Source organism: Antechinus flavipes, chromosome 2 (genome assembly GCF_016432865.1).
Source record: "Antechinus flavipes isolate AdamAnt ecotype Samford, QLD, Australia chromosome 2, AdamAnt_v2, whole genome shotgun sequence".
Lineage (NCBI taxonomy): Eukaryota > Metazoa > Chordata > Mammalia > Dasyuromorphia > Dasyuridae > Antechinus > Antechinus flavipes.
This window is the reverse complement of record NC_067399.1, coordinates 2,943,322-2,959,885: the sequence shown is the minus strand read 5'-3', so window position 1 is coordinate 2,959,885 and position 16,564 is coordinate 2,943,322. Positions and strand designations below refer to the sequence as shown.

Below are 16,564 nucleotides of genomic sequence, written 5' to 3'. Positions count from 1 at the left end.
TCCTAGGGGTTGTCAACTTAGGGTCCATGAACTCGGCTTTGTTTGTTTTTTGATGTATCGGATATTGGATAATCAGCATAATTGATTTTCCTGGCAATCCTGTTTTGTGCATTTAAACATACTAAACTTTAGCAGACTGCAAAGGGGAGCCATGACCTCCCAAAAATTAAAAAAAAAAGTTCTAAATTTACATATAGAAAAAAAATTAAATACAAATATTCCACTTTTTTATGTATTCCTGAGACATGAATACACCATTTTCTGAAACATAATTATAGCTACAAATATATGGATACACACACATATTCAGATATATCTCTGTCTACATATCTGCTTATAGATTGTATTTCCCAATAGTAAAAAAGAATTTCTAGAAAGAAGAAATTATCTTTTCATTTTTCATCCATCGCACCTGCCTCAGTACCTTAGATACAAAAGATACTCAACCAATGCTTGTGGGATTAGATTAGATTGGATTACTTGGGTTGCATGGAGAGATCCCAATGCCAGAGGGAGAACTGGCTTCCTAATTATCATTGAGACTTGCTGTGACTAGAATATGGTTATAGAAGGATGTGATTTTCTCATAAAGAGTAAGAGAAGATAATGACCAGGCAGTATTGTCCCACGTAAAGGAGACTTATTCATGTGAGAAAATCCAGTAGCTCAAGGATTTAAGCATGGTGCATAGGATGTATGTGATAGCTAGAGTCAGACGTGGAAGTGATGTTATCTCTGGGTTATACATACTACAGACGACCCAGACAGTAAGAGGAAATAGGTGGAAAATTTGGGAAATAGCCTTAGGTGTATCACAGGGGCCTTACAAAATAGACAAAATAGATGCAGGGGAATTCAATTTCTAGTCATCTACTGACACTCTGTAGCCAAAAATCTTGTACCAAAAATTTTCTTGGTTTAAGTTAATAATTATGTTTATTTTCCACAAGGCCGACAACATAATACTTGTGGTGGAGTGCTATTCTGGATCTGTTTCTTTTTACCAGGAAGCAATTGGCTGTTGGAACATGAATGATGGGAACGTGGGGAAAGGAATGAGCCTCTCATCTTACAAAATAGGATCGAAAAGTTGGGCATAGTATGACCTGCATCTTAGATTTGGGGAGAAGAGATTCTGAAGGTCAAAATAAAAGATAAATGGACTCTAAAGGGAAAAAATTCTAAAGACTCCCAATTCTCTCATATCTTAAGAATGAAATTGTGAAGGAAAACCTAGATTATTTTTAAGAGAAAGAAAGGAGAATAATATTAGAAGGTAAATGTAGATGCAGAGGTGATTGATTGACCAAATTAAATTTATTTTTAAAAAAATAGTGAAGAAGATGGAAGCAAATGTAGCTAACTGAGAATGAATAAAACAGTATGGTTGAATTCTGTCAGAATCTTAACAAATATGCTAATGTTCCGAATGAGACACGGTTAGGAAGGAAAAAAAAATAAATAAAAAAAAAAAAAAACCAAGAGTTTGTTTTTGTTCTTGGTTGTGGGAAGAGAAGGATTAATAAAGAAATAACACTGTGCTCATGGGTATAGGGGATGGTGATAAAGAAACAAGGGGGAAAGTTGAGTTAACTGTCTTATTGGTATGAATTGTACTGGTCCATCTTTATTGTGGTCATAGATTTCCTGGCTGACATCTTTTACATTACTTGTCTTGGACAGTTGTAAGTTGGGGGAGTTTCAAGGCATTTCAATTTACCATAAGTTTCTCCTTTTTCCTTTAGACTGCAACAAAATGAATCATTCAGTTTTTAGTTTTAATTTATTTCTTTGCCAGGATCCTTAGATTGAAAAACTTGGAACAAAAATAGTTAATTGGTAGTTGATGGTCAAGATAAGTAAAGTTAGAACAAGTGATGATCTTGCTGCATTGGGTGAGTTCAAGTTACTAGGGCCTAGATAGACCTTTTTCTAGAAGAGGACAAAGAACCTGGGAGATATTTTGAGCCGATGTTTTTTGTTATCTTTGAAAGAGATTGATCAAAAAAGGAAAAAAATGTTTTCCTGCTTTTCAAAGAGGAAGGAAAAGGGGAAAGAAAATGGGAAGGAAAAAGAAAGAGAAAAAAGGAAGGAAGGAGGGAAAGAAGAAAATGCAGATTGTAGCCCATAGAGCCTGCCATTAATGACCGGTAAAATTCTAGAATTCAGTCATCAAAGTATGATTTCTTAGCACTCAGCAATGAAAGTCATGATCCCTAACAGCTTCCTTGCTCTTATCCAAATCATATCATACCAGGCTAAGCTCGGCTCCTTTTGGGGGCCGGGAAGAATGACTAGACTGGTACACTGGGAAAATGATGAGGAAATAATAAGCCTTCATTTCATCAAAGCATCTGATGGATTCATATTCTGTCCTTGTGGACAAGATAGAAAGATAGGGCCCTGATGATAACAGAGCTGAGCAGATTCAGACATGGTTGAATGGCTGACCAGACGTAAAAAAGTCATTTAGGAGCTATGTTTTCCTGGAAAGACACTCTGAAGAAAGGGGAGTGCCCCGGGTCCTCCCAGCGCTTTGGGCTGTTTACCGATTGAATCAACATTAATACCACATGTCATTTCCCGGTCCTTCGAGCTTGGAGGAAGAGCTGACCCAGTAGGTCACCGGGTAATTTCTCAGGGCCATCATGGCAGCCTAGTCGGCTCTCCTGCTTTCACTAAGTGCCTTTGGGAGGGGCTTCCTTCCTCCTGTCCCCTACCACAAAGGATCTCTGGAATTCCCCAAGTACCACTCTGGTCTCCTACAAAAGGCCTTCCTTGGCTTCCTACTCTGCCGTTGGCGGGCCTGGCCAGTTAGCTCTCCAGGTCCAGCTCCCTTCCTCTTCTGGGGGCCATCTTCCAAGGGCCAGGGTATCCCAGGATAAGTTAACCAGTCTGTAGCCCTGTAGGCTCTTCTTTGAACAGCAATTGATCTTTGCTGAGCTTTTAAGGGGGTGGTATGTAAAAATGGGGTTTCCCCCTTAAAAAAAACTCCTTTTCTCTACTTTTTCCATCTAAAAGCTCTGTATATTTAGGGAGGCATGACCACCTGTGTCCAGTAATGGAAAATAAGGCTGTAGATTCTCTGAGAGCTGGATGAACTCTCTTTTCACATGCCCCTCAATCTATCTTCTCAGGACCCTATCTGGCTAAACATTTCCAGATTTCTTTCATATTTTTTTTCTTTCTAATGAGAAATTTCTTGGTGCTTCAGATGGAGAACTGGTCTCAAAGTCAGACTTGGATTCAAGTGTTACCTCTAAGATGCGCTGACTGGGGGATTCTGGGCAGCTCATTAAGCCTCTCACTGCACTCTACAACCCTCTAGGGCAGAGAAGGGATCATAAAAAAGCAGTGAGAGGGGTTTCTCATCCATGGCTCTGAGGCAATCTCAAGTGCAGTTCCTTTTCTAGTTTCTGTTTCTTTACCCACCAGCCCCCATTCCCTCATCAGAGTGGCCCACAATGGTTCATTCACGGCTCTCAGCAACTGGATGGAAATAGGCTTGGAGGAGGAAGGGGAGGGAGTGCTCCCTTCTTGGGATCCCCCCTTTGGAGTGTGGGAGCCGACACCCAGGCCCACAAGGCAGGGGACATTTCCTAGCTACTGACCCTGCCTTCAGCCCTGCAGAGAATATTTTCTATGCATGTCTTGAGGAAGGAGGAAAGGAGAGGAAGTGAGGACATATGACCCAGGGAACTCAAACATGGAGCTAAGGCTTAAATTATCCTGACAGCAGAGAAACCCAGGATCTGCTCTAGTCCCGCTTTCTGACAAGTTTATCCAAAATTACAGTTAGGGATTGGACCTGTGGATGCCTTAATTTGTGAATGTCCAAGACAAGGGAACTTCTGCTACACATAAGTTCAGGTTAGTATCTCCTTGGCAGCTTCTCACGTACGAGTGCGCTGCTGGAGTGCAGAAGGGACAGGACCTGGTCAGCCCCATGGCCGAGAAGTGCGAGACTCCAGAATTCGGCCTCGGTCTTTCTGGTGCCATCGTGAGCCGTCCGTCCCCTGCTCAGCAAGACCCCAAAATAAATGTGTCAGAGCCGCGGGATTCTCTCTGAACTCATTCTGACCAAGGAAAAGACGGGGGGTCAGGGAGGATGCATTTAAGCCCCCTTTGCTGCCTCCACAATTCACGTTCTCTCCCACTGGATGCTCTTTACACCTGCAGAAACTGCTACACTGTGACTCTTAATTTAAATTCCCCACTCTCAAATAATCAATAGCACAATGGGGCACAGCCAGGATCGATCCAGGTTTTAACTAAATTGAGGCAGCCTTATTAATAATTAAAAGAAAATGGGAACAGGCTTTAAATAGTGGAACTCAGTGTTGGAATAAGAAATCACCCTCTGGAATGGGGAGAAGATAAAAGGGAAGAAGTCTCACTGGGCTTGGGGCCTCTCTGCCCCAGGAACTGCCCACATAGTTACTTTCCCCCAGGTCAAGGTCATGGCCGCCATCCCATTGATTTCCATTCCTCACACTTGAAATATGTCACTTGAATTATTCTCCAGCCCTGTGTTTACTGCCCGATGGGCTAATCCAGATTCGGGTAACGTCTGGGTAGCAGCCATAGCCAGGGCTTGCCAGAGACTCCTGCTTGGCGTCTGCATTCATTGGGGGTGGGAGCATGGGGGGTAGCATCTGGAAGGGTAAGGGGGGCAGAGCAGACCCCTAGCTAAAATGTGATGCCAACTGGGCTCTATGTGACGTCCATGTCAGTTTTTCTGGCACCCCTTTGCCAAGATGGCATCCGGATTAGAGGAGTCTTTCAATGTTTACCTGAGGAGTTTGTCTTTGATCCCAGAGGAAATCGGGAGCAACAAGGGCTTGTCCAGCAGATCGATTCCATGGTCAGCCCTGTACTTTAGGGACATCACTTTGGCAGCTATGGAGAGGATGGTTTGGAGGGAGCAGACGCGAGGCTGGGACATCAATTAGAAGGCCCTGGTAGCAGTGTGACCTTGGGTCAAGGTCTCTAGACCTCAGTTTCTGTATTTCCCTGTAAGATGTTCTATGTCCTTACCTCCATAATTACACAGGACCAAGACAGAATCAATTAACTACAAGTAAGAATTGGGTGTTAAGACCTATATACCTCTATTGACTCAATCAACCAATCAATTAAAGGCATTAAATTAACAAAGTCCCTGAGAGCTTGCGTGCATATGTGTATGTGTATCATTTTAAGCCACTTTAATACTCAACATTTCTAGAAGTCCAGTATGGATATGAATTCCGACTAATTCCCCGGCAGGGAAGAGGGGAGATAATTAAACATCTGTCTCTCCCCCACCCTTACCTCACAACCTGGTCATATCCCTCCGTTGTGAACTTCGGAGGGCTTGAGGATTTGGATTTCTTATCTCCAGCCTGGCCCTGGCGTGCTGATAGTGGTGTTTGCTTTGGGAGCCGTGCCTAAGGAGGACTGCGTGAGGACGTCACGGAGGAAAGAAAACAGCAAAACAACTTTTCAGATGGGAATTTGCTCCATCATATGCTCTAGGCTGGGCTCACCTTGCCCTGAATTCTCTGTGTACTTGTAGGGGAACATCTTGATTTTATATGTATTAGTGTCTCAGTCTTCCCACAAGCCCTCCAAAATTTATCATTATTTTTTCCGTTTTAGCCATTCGGAGAGGTGTGAGGTGGACCTCAGAGTTGTTTTAATTTGCTTTGGAACAACTACTTCAATGAATACCCATTTTAAGAAACTGAGTCTAATTGATATCAAGCAATAATTCATAAAGCACACCAATGGGAGGCTCATATTTCACACTGTGAGATAACCTTCCTTCTACCCTGTCTGACCTTCCAGGGTCCCCTAGAGCTCTGAAAAAGAAAAGTAGAACTTGCTGTCTGGGTACCCAGAATGCTGATGTAAGTGGGGCTGGGGAGAAGGAACCAATACATGGTATGTGTGACATGAGGGAGTGGGAGCCAATGACTTCTAAACTATCTTCTGGCTCCAGTCTATGATCCTATGGTCCCTAGGGATGAGGAGATGAGGATCATGGTGATCACAGGGAAGGAAACCCAAGAGCCGTCACATCAGCCTCCAGTCACATCAGTTCCCATCTGTAGAATTAGCCTTGGTTCTGATCCCTCCCTTAACCCTTAGCACTAAATACTTTTTGTCCTTCCATTTTTAACCTTTTTCTAATAAATTTATTTATTTTTAGTATTTATGAATCATGTTGGGAGAGAAAAATCAGAGCAAAAGAGAGAGAGAAACAAATAGATAAATAAAAGTGGACATAGCATGTGTTAGTTGATTTACATTCAGTCTCCTTAGTTCTTTTTCTGGATGCAGATGGCATTTTCTGTCCAAAGTCTATTGAGATTGTCTTGGATCCCTGAATCACTGAGAAGAACCAAGTCTTTCATTGTTGATCATCTCACATTCTTGCTGTTATTACGTACAATGTATTCCTGGTTCTGCTTGTTTCCCTCAGCACCAGTTCATGTAAATCTTTTCAGGTCTTTGTAAAATTAGCTTATTCATCATTTTTATAGAACAATAATATTCCATTACTTTCATATACCACAACTTGTTCAGTCATTCCCCCATTGATGGGCATCTACTTATTTTCCAATTCTTCACTACCACAAAAAGAGCTGCTACATATGGGCCTTTCTCCTCCTTTATGATTTTCTTGGAATAAAGACCCAGTAATGGGTCTTTATGGATCAAATAATATGCACAGTTTGATAGCCTTTTGAGTATAGTTACAAATCGCTTTCCAGAAAGGTTGGATCATATCACAACTCCACCAACAATGTATTAGTGTCTGTCTCAGTTTTCCCACATCCCCTCCAATATTTATCATTATTTTTCCTATCATCTCAGCCAATCTGAGAGATGTGAGGTAGTACCTCAAAGCTGTTTTAATTTGCATTTCTCTAATCAATAGTGATTTTGAACATTTTTATATGATTATAAACAGCTTTAATTCATCATCTGAAAAGTGTCTATTCATATCTTTTGACCATTTATCAATGGGAGAATGACTCCTATTCTTATAAATTGGACATTTTTAGAAATGAGACCTTTTCCAGAAACACTAGCTGTAAAAATTTTCCCCACCTTTATATTTCTCTTTTAATCCTGTTTCTGCAGGTTCTATTTCTGCAAAAACTTTATAATTTAATCCTTACCTCTAGTTAAATGCTAAGACTTGCTCCTATTCCACATACAATATATTTTTAATTTGTCCATTTGGAACTGAGTTGACTCTCTAGCAAGTGCGGGTCAGTTTTCCTTGGAAGGATGGTAGGGATCGGAGGGAAGAGGGCTTTTTATATAGTCGAGGTCCCGAACGGGTCCCTTCACTGACAAAGAAAATCACTGATGTAGAGGAAGGTCGGCTCCGCAGCAGCGGCGAATTTCCTTTGGGAGGGTTTTGGGGAAGTGCCATCAAGCTGGAGGCCGGGAGGCATGCTGGGGGCCAAAATGGCAGTCACTAGAGTGTGGAGCTCGCCTCACTAATGTCTAATAACTTCCCTCTCCAAGGGGATTTGAAACCGTAGGATTGTACCACGGGTGTGAAAGACTGAGGAAGCCTGGGACAAAAGATGGGACAGTTTAGAAAGGTAATGAGTAGTTCAATGAGTACATCTTATGTTCTGGATACTGAAAAGCACAGGGAGACTAGAAGAGCAGACGAGAGCTAGACTAGGAAGGGCTTTGAATGCCGGATGGGGCAGGGGACAAGGGGAAGCGGTGTTTTGTGAACTGGTCCGAGGAGTCCTCAAAGAGTTCTTTGAACTCTTTTCTTCACATTTAAAGCCGTTAACAGTCTGGCTCCAGTCTCTTTCCCAACTGGTTTCACTTGACTTCCTCTCATTTCTCTTCATTCCAGGAAGCCAGTCTGCTCGCTGTTCCCTGTGAATGGAGTTCCACTCTCCAGACCTCTGCGCCTCTCCCCGGAACCAGAATGCTTCACTCCCGACGGGCGCCCCTCGGACCCCTTAGCTCCTTTCGGGCCTGAGCGTACATTTCTCATCCCCTTGAGTTGTTCTGCATCTAAAATTATCTAGTTATTCTTGGTGGCTTGTCTTCGGACATCCTCCCGCCCCCTCCTAGAAGGCGGAGATCGCTTTGCTTTGACCATCGTGTCTCTCAGTTCTTAGAGCACATTGAATAATGGGATGGAATCGTGCCTTTTCTGGGGAGTGACAGGAGGGCCACCCTGAACCTCACGCACGGTGACTCTGTGCGCTTGAGGGGAAGGGGTTCGCCGTCCACATCCGCAGGGAGCTCGACAAGAGCCTGCAGCGAAACCGTTGGGGAGGGGAGGTTCCAAGGACCACGTGGAGGCTAGACTGGGACTGAACGTAGTCAGTGTAACCTCGGGGGGGGGGTGCCAGTTGGCTAAAGCTCCGTGCTGAGGAGTGCTGAGTGTCGGGCAGGAGTCGGGGCTGCCCCAAGTCACCCAGACCCTGCCTCCTTCTGAGCCCCCAAACACTTTCTCATTCTGCTCACAGCTAAGTTAGAGAACTTGCTCTCCCTGCCTAGTCTGGGCCAGGAGAAGCTCCCTCCCCTAGCATGGGTCCCTGAGCCTTCTCACGGCCGAGCAGGAAGGCTGGGACTCTGACCAGGCCCCCCGGGTTAGGGGAGTCCGACCCCCCGATTTTAGAGGTGGGGGGATAGGCTTAGAGAAGGGAAGCAACTTCGATCCAGGCCATACAGAAAGTTGTGACAGACTGGGAATGAAAAACAAGGTCCTTTGGTTAAATGCCAGACGGAGGAGCTTACATTTGATCCTGGAGGTAATAGGTATTTACCGCCTCTGAACCCTTTGCAGATTTGAAGTCTGGGCTATAAGAGGGCTGTACAATCCTGAAAATGCAATAACTAGGGGTGTTCCTGTTGTTTCTCTCCTCCACGGAGCTTTGCACACAGTAGGAACTTCATAAATAATGGTGGAATAAATGAATTTGCACTTTTCAAACACAGGTTTTAATCTCCCACACTGGTGAGTTCTTAGCCCCTCAAGCTCACAAAGCACTCAGAGAGGCCCAGAAAGCACTCTCTCTTCTCTGCTAGAGTCTAATTCCCCAATCCTCTTAGCTCAAGATATTGCATCTTTCATTTTATCAATTATAGAAGGTACGATTCTGGGCAGGATCCAAGTGGAGGCTGCGGTTGCTACGGCCTCGTTACTCAGTTCCTCCCCAAACTTCCTCTCTGTTATAAGGGGATTCTGATCAAATCAGAAGCTATGTGCGAGGTGGCCACGTTGGCCTGTCAGGCCATCTCTCTTCCTGTCCCCGTCCTTCAGCCCCGGCCCAAGGTCTTCGATCCCTCTAGAGCTCTGATTTCCCTGCCAGTCACAGGTATTTCTAATCTAGAGAGCCCAGGCTGCTCAGCATCCCTCCTCCTGCCATGGCCGGCAGATAATTTTAGCCGTAGCCCCGACCCCTCTCCGCCTGCTTGTATCCGTGTCTGTCCAGGGAGTGAGATCCGGGCGTCTCTCGTGCTCTGAGGTCCCCCTTTGTTCTTCCCTCCACATTTCTCTGGAGGTCTCCAGGTGGGTGCCCCTCATGTGAATAAAGCATCTCAGAGAGTGCGAGCCTCGCCGGCTCCTCTGTCATTCACGGGAAACCGCCCACAGCTCTCCAGCCCCTCGTCTTCCTTTAGCCCAGAACATGGTGAGTCCTTACTTAGCACTTGTTGGTTTAGCTTGTTGACCCGTTGGATTAGTGTGACTGGCACTGGACCCATCATTCATGGGACCCATCAGTCACCCTGCTGAGGACATGTGCAGCGTCTGAATAAAACAAAATGCACGAGTTGTGGGAGATCTAGAGGCAGAGGTGGGGATCCCACCCCTAGATCGTAAGTGATCCAAGGCAGGTTCAACATGTGCAGTTCTTCTCTGCGTATTCCCACAATTACCGTGCTGCTCAAGAAAAAGCAGATCCAAAAGGGGAAAAGTGAGAAAGAAAACAAAGCGCAAACAAATAACAACAAAAACATAAAAATACCGCGTTGTGATCCGCATTCAGTCCCCATAGTCCCCTCTCCGGGGGCCGATGGCTCTCTCCATCCCAGGCCTATTGGAACTGGTCTGAATGACCTCATTGTTGAAAGGAGCCAGGTCCGCCAGAACTGATCATTATATTATCTTGTTGCTGTGTCCAATGATCTCCTGGTCCTGCTCCCTTCCCTCAGCATCAGCTCTGTCAGTCTCTCCAGTCTCTCTGAAATCCTCCTGCTGCTCATTTCTTACGGAACAATCATATTCCATGACATTCATAAACCAGAACTTTTGCCTTTCTGGCAAAAGAAGGGAGGGAGGAAGGCGATAAGCATTCACTAAGCACCAGGCTCAGGGCTGAGTGCCAGGGAGACAAATGCTGGTGTTTTTCCTTTGTTCACAATCACAACCTCGGGGCCATGACCAAGTGAAGCGGATTTAAGGGAGCGAGGGCTGGGTGAGGTCGTCTGCCTCAGTTTCCCCTCCAGACCCACCTAGACCCAGGGGCCAGACACAGATCCAAAGGACTGGAGATGCGAGAAAGACAGACCCCAATGTAATCAGCTTCCATTCCTAATATGGGAGGAAGAGGAAGAGCCCTTCATGGGGGGCAGGATTTTGAAGTTCTGGAGGAATTGAGCAGAGGGGAATCAAGGTCCACAAAGTGGAGGCTCTGGGAAGAATTCACCAAGGGGCCCTTTCTAGGGGAATGCTCCATGCTGAGGAGGCTGAACTTGGTGGGGGAGGAGGTGCTGAGGGTAGTCCCGGGAAGAGAGCGTGATTTGGAAGTTGAGGCGCCAGGAACGGGCTCAGGCAAGGCAAAGAAGGTCTGTAGGTACAGAAGTTAAGAACACCTAAGAAGCTGATGATTTTCTTCAGGTGTGTATGACGCTGGTACACGAGCTCTACGTGTGGACACGTGCAAAGGATCAGCCTTCTGCTCAAACTAAGGGTGTCATCCCACCTCCTCCCCCCACAACTGGCTGCCTCTGGAGGCAGGGGCCCTCCCTCCTGAGAGGGGGTCGTCTTATTTTTGATGCTTTTTACAGAAAATATTCTGGACTCTATGGGTGCCAAATAAAATGGGCCTTCCCATATGCACACATACACACACATGTACATATACATACATACATAGATAATAACAGAAGAAGGGAATTGTACGCAAAACTAGGAATCTGGGCTTTTCTTTTCTTTTAAAAAGTTAACTTTTCTTTTAAGTACAATAAAATGATAAGTGCAACATACAACTTTCAAGGTTATCCTACTTGTCCATTATTACTTCTGTCCTTCCTTTTGTGTGTTAAAGAAAGCAAATGCTTCAATGAGTCCCTTTCTTTTCCTTCTCTATTTTTATCCCTTTCTCCTTTCCCCTTCCTCCCACTCTTCAATTAAGAAGAAAAAAGGAAAATAAAGTCATTGCAACAAACATGCAGAGGCAAGCAAAACAAATTCCTCCAATTGCCATGTCCAAAAATGTCTGTCTTGTTCCACATCTTGGAGCTATTGTCTTTCTCTCTCACATTGTCGCGTAGGACAACGCTTCATCATCATTTTTAATTTTTGTCAAGTGATGGGAATCTATTGTATCTCTCTCCTACTCCCACTGAAAAAGAAAAACAAAGCCCCTGGAACACACATCTATGGTCAAGGAAGATAAATTTCCTCTCTGATCATGTCCCCAAAATATACGTCCCCATCCTCAGCCCGAATTCATCACCTTTATCTCAGGAGACTGGTTCTTTTTCAAAGGTGATTGTTTTCACTGTGCTTCTCTTTCACATTCTCCTGTTCTGATCACTTCTCTCTGTATCATAAGATTTTCTCAGGTCTCTCTGAAAACATCCCTTTTATTGCTTCATGTTGCATAGTAATATTCTATTATTAAATATCCCTTTATTTGCCAGATTTTTTTCCACCATGAAAAAAGAGTTGTTATTATTTTTTTTTGGTATATGTTTGCTTTTCTTTTTTCTTGATGTTGTGTCAAAGGAGAAGCAGAATTTGGTAACAATGGGGGGCATAGAGCCAACTTGCTTTCCCATTTCAAAAGTCTACCAGGGATGGGCTGTTCTCCCACAGCTCTTCCAGTACCTGTCCCCATGTTTGTTACCTTTGCCAGTCTCATAGGTGGGAGGTTAGACTTCAAAGTTGCTTTAATTTGCATTTCTCTAATTATTAACAATCTGGAGAATTTTTTCATATGACTATTGATAGCTAGGGTTTGTTCCTCTGAAAATTGTCTGTTCATCTTTTAAATCTGTTTATCATTTGGGGAATGGCTCTTATTCTTGTGAATTTAAATTAGTTCTACATAAATATTGGACGTGAGACTTTTACAGAGAAACTTGCTATAGAGACACCCGCTCACTCCTCCCATCCAAAGATTTTTGATAATAGGGGACAAGTCAGGGTCGCTGCCGAGATTTATGCACAGGGACTAGTTGGACTGCGAGCTTCAGCCCCCCTCATTCTCAAGATGACAGGATTGTCTCTGGCTGAAGCAGAGGGGACCTTCTTTTGGGCTCCCCACCCATTTTCTGGGATAATTCTCACGGTGGGTGTCTGTAAACAACAGTTCCTGTACTAGCCACTGGACAGAGCAGCGCTGGGAAGCTGCTGGGCTCCCATGCGGACGTGAGTCCAAACACTTCCATGGGCCAGCTGGTTATCCCCGGCCATGCTGTTCCTGCTAAAACTCCACGTCTTCAACTTTAAAATGGGGACATGAGTCTTCACGCCTCTCCAGGCCATGCTCGGGCCACCTCTGCATAAAGGGGAGCTAATGCAGCCAGTCCAGTGAGAGGGACATGGAAGGGTGGGAGCTGGGAGAAGAAGGAGCCTCCAGGGAAGGCTCCCATGAAGGCGACCCGCAGGAGACCGGGGTTCACTGAGGGGGCCCCGAATGTCCTGCTTCACACCCAGGCCTTTGGCTGCACCTGTCCAATGGGCCCATCGATCCCTGGAAGGGTCCTAATCTATGGAAACTTTGTTTAAATGTCTGGCCCTGGGTTTTTATTAGCAATTAATGAAAAAACAAGATTGAAATTCCCAACTCTGGGTGATTGCCTAGAAATTCACAAGTAAAAATCAATGGTGCTAATCTATTTAATAAAGTGCAGAGTGGAGAAAGCCCTCCAGCTCACAGAGCTTCTGAAGGCGGCGTCCCGGGCTCCTGCCCTGGCGGGCTCTGGGCAACCTCCCCCACCGGCCATGGAGGCCCTTCTGTTTGCTCCGGATCTCTCCTCCTCGGCTGGGAATCACTGTGCAATGAAAGGGAGAGTAACAGGCACCCATAGAGCTCTTGGCTGTATGCCTGCAGCTCCAGCAGGAAAGGAGGGGGGCCCTGTCCCTGTCCATGTGGAGCTCACCCAGCCAGAGACCAGCCTTTTACTGAGGGAGGAAGAGGAAGGTGAGAGACAGAGGCAGAGACAGAGAGACTGAGAGACAGAGAGAGAGAGACAGAGACAGAGACAAAGACAGAGAGAGAGACTGAGAGAGACAGAGAGAGACAGAGAAACCAAGAGAGACAAAGAGAGAGAGACAGAGGCAGAGACAGAGAGACTGAGAGAGACAGAGAGAGAGAGACAGAGACAAAGACAGAGAGAGAGACTGAGAGAGACAGAGAAACCAAGAGAGACAAAGAGAGAGAGACAGAGGCAGAGACAGAGAGACAGAGAGACAGAGAGACAGAGAGAGAGAGACAGAGACAGAGACAAAGACAGAGAGAGAAACCAAGAGAGACAAAGAGAGAGAGACAGAGGCAGAGACAGAGAGACTGAGAGAGACAGAGACAGATCGAGAGAGACAAAGAGAGGGACAGAGAGAGAGAGACAGAGACTGAGAGAGAGACTGAGAGAGACAGAGAGAGACAGAGACAGAGACAGAGAGAGAGAGACAGAGACAGAGACAAAGACAGAGAGAGAGACTGAAAGAGACAGAGAGAGACAGAGAAACCAAGAGAGACAAAGAGAGAGAGACAGAGGCAGAGACAGAGAGACTGAGAGAGAGAGAGAGAGAGAGAGAGAGAGAGAGAGAAGAGGAAAGGAGGGGATGGAGGGAGGGGAGGACAGGGAAGGGGTAGAGAGTACATGGTTACTTGGAAAACTAGGGGGAGGCCAAAATCAGATCCTTGGCCCAGAGAAGGGTAAGGATTTTATCTGCGAGTCCTAGGGAGCCCCTGGGAAATTGAAGCGGGAGAATGCACGGCCTGCTCTGCTTCTCAGAAAGTGACTTTAGCTGAGCCTGGGACTGGAAGTTAGGTTAAGAAGGCTCCTTCACAGTAGCCCAGAATTGCTCTGAGTAGCCAATGGAGAGGAGCACGCAGGGTCTCTGTCCCTCCCCTCCCAAGACCGCCAGTCCACTTACCAGGCAGCTGCTGCACAAGGACCCCAGGCTCCGGCTGCATCCGGGCTCAGAAAGTCCCGTTGGTAGTCCCGAGTCTGTTGGCCCAGCCCTTTGCAGTCTGTGCCCCCCGCCTCCCGCCGAGCCCCCGCCCTTCACCCTGTCGGCCAGAGGAAGGTCTCATTCTGCCTCCACTTTCCCAGATCCCTGGGGGGAGCCGCTCAGCAGGAGTGCATCCTTTGGGAGCTCGGAGCTCCCGCTCTGCCCGGCCTGTGGGTCGGCCAGACCCCGGCTGGGCTCTCCGGACTGTGCAGAGAGGAGGGATCCCTCGGAATGAGGAGTGTCCTGGGTGCTCTTTGCCAGGATCCCTCCATTAAGTGTCTTTGGGGCTGGCTAGGAAAGCGAACAGCCTGGGTGCCCTGGGGAGGCCGCAAAGGGCTCTGGAACAAGCCCAAGCTGCCCCTGCCCAGGAAAAAGGCTTTTCTCCAACACTGACCAGCCCTTCCCTGCTGTCCGTCCCTGAGTCACGCGGTCTCCCTGGCACTGGGAGGATCCAAAGGGCGCCGTCTGCTGCCAAGGGGCACGAGGCTCCCGCCCCGGCACGGAAGGAGGTGGATGCACAGTGTGTCCTCGGGGGCGGAGGAGGGCGGGCCTCCCTGTGAGGGCATCAGGCTCCGCCGGACAATCTGGGCCAGAAACCATCCTCAAGGAGAAGGGGGACGGGCTCTCCCCCTTGGAGGAAGGTGGGCCACCCTGTGAGGGCATTGGGCTTGGCCGGACAATCCCAGCACCCCCCGGGGCCCGGAAACCATCCTCAAGGAGAAGGGGGACCGGGCTCTCGCCCTGGAGGAGGGCGGGTCCGCGCGGACCGGGTCACCCATCCTTCAGATACAAGGTGGCCTTGGGGTAGTTATCTCTCCTTGCAGATAGCAGGCTCACTTCTGGGTTAATTGCTCTCTGGGCTAATCCCTGTTCCAGCTGAGGATTGAACTGGCAGTCAAAATAATTGTTTTAAGTGAATTAACATTTTCAGAGACTGAACTCTCGTGTATCTAGAGTGAGTGAATAATCCTTTAGCCTCGCGGTAAGTCAGTGAAGCTCGTGAAATCCTGCCGGGAGCATGAAGACGAGCCGTGGTCCTGACCCTGCCGAGCTGCCAAGGCCGCTGGGGCTGGCCCGGCCTCCCGTGCCCTCGGCCCGTCTGCTCCAGTGAGAGATAAGTGTCACGCACGTGTCGGCGGACGCCGCAGCTGGTCCTGCAGGGTCACAGGCAGACTCCGAAGGGAGCCTGGTCTCGGGGCCCCCACCACCCGGGCCGGAGAGGGAGGAAGGAGCGTCCCAGCAGCCCGGGCAGTGTCCGCTCGCGTCCGGCCAGGTTACTCAGCGCGGTTTTAATGGGCACGAAGCCCGCCCCTTGGGCAGATCTGGCGTTTTAGCAGCGCGAGGGGCAGTCCCTCTCCCACTGTGGGGCCGGATCCTGGCACCCAGGTCTGGAAGTGCCCCAGGCCTGGCTCGAGGGCTTGCGCCCTACTCCAAATCCTGCTTCTTTTTCCTGAGCCACGATCCCACATTGTCTCCACTCCTGCCTTGTGTTCCTGGAAAGACTTGGTCTATTCCAAGCACAAACCTGTCACAATAACAGACTTATTAGTGCTCATTTCCTCCCTCCCTCTCTCTGATTAATTTTTAGCATCCCCTCTGGAGCTACTTTTCCAATTCCCACTTTTACCCGTAGCTCTTTTCTCAGAAGGTGAGTGACTTCTCTCCTTAGCTTCTTAGGGTTCCCTGAAAGGGATGGTGCGGTCTAGTGGGGTTGTTCCAGTCCCCGTCGGGCACTATTGATTAGCTATTAGAAAGGGCACCGACTAAACAGGAGTTATAAACACAATTGAGACAAAACCATTCTGGGTCCTACCTGCCAACTAGAGGGGGATGGGGGGAAGGAGGGGAAAATTTGGAAGAAAAGGTTATTCGAGGGTCAATGTTGGAAAAATTATCCGTGCATCTACTTTGGAAAGAAAAAGCTTTAATTAAAAAAAAAAATTCTGAATCATACTTTGATCTTGCACACGGAAGGTCCTCAGGAGAGAGAGATGGAGAGACAGAGACAGAGAGAGTAAGAGAATGAGAGAGACAGAGAGAGACAGAGAGAGAAAAAATAGAGAGACAAAGAGTCAGAGAGACAGAGGCACAAAGACAGAGAGAAACAGGGAGACAGAAAGAGAG

The 16,564-nt window shown here is 47.1% G+C and overlaps 1 long non-coding RNA gene across 1 annotated transcript in view; it reads left to right on the top strand.

The window, feature by feature from the left end:
- LOC127547280 (uncharacterized) overlaps window positions 1–9,671 on the top strand; it is a 126,460-nt gene extending 116,789 nt beyond the window's left edge. Inside the window, exon 3 of the long non-coding RNA XR_007950146.1 lies at window positions 7,874–9,671. This is a non-coding gene — a long non-coding RNA (uncharacterized LOC127547280). The remainder of the gene's footprint in view (window positions 1–7,873) is intronic.
- Window positions 9,672–16,564: the final 6,893 nt, after the last annotated feature.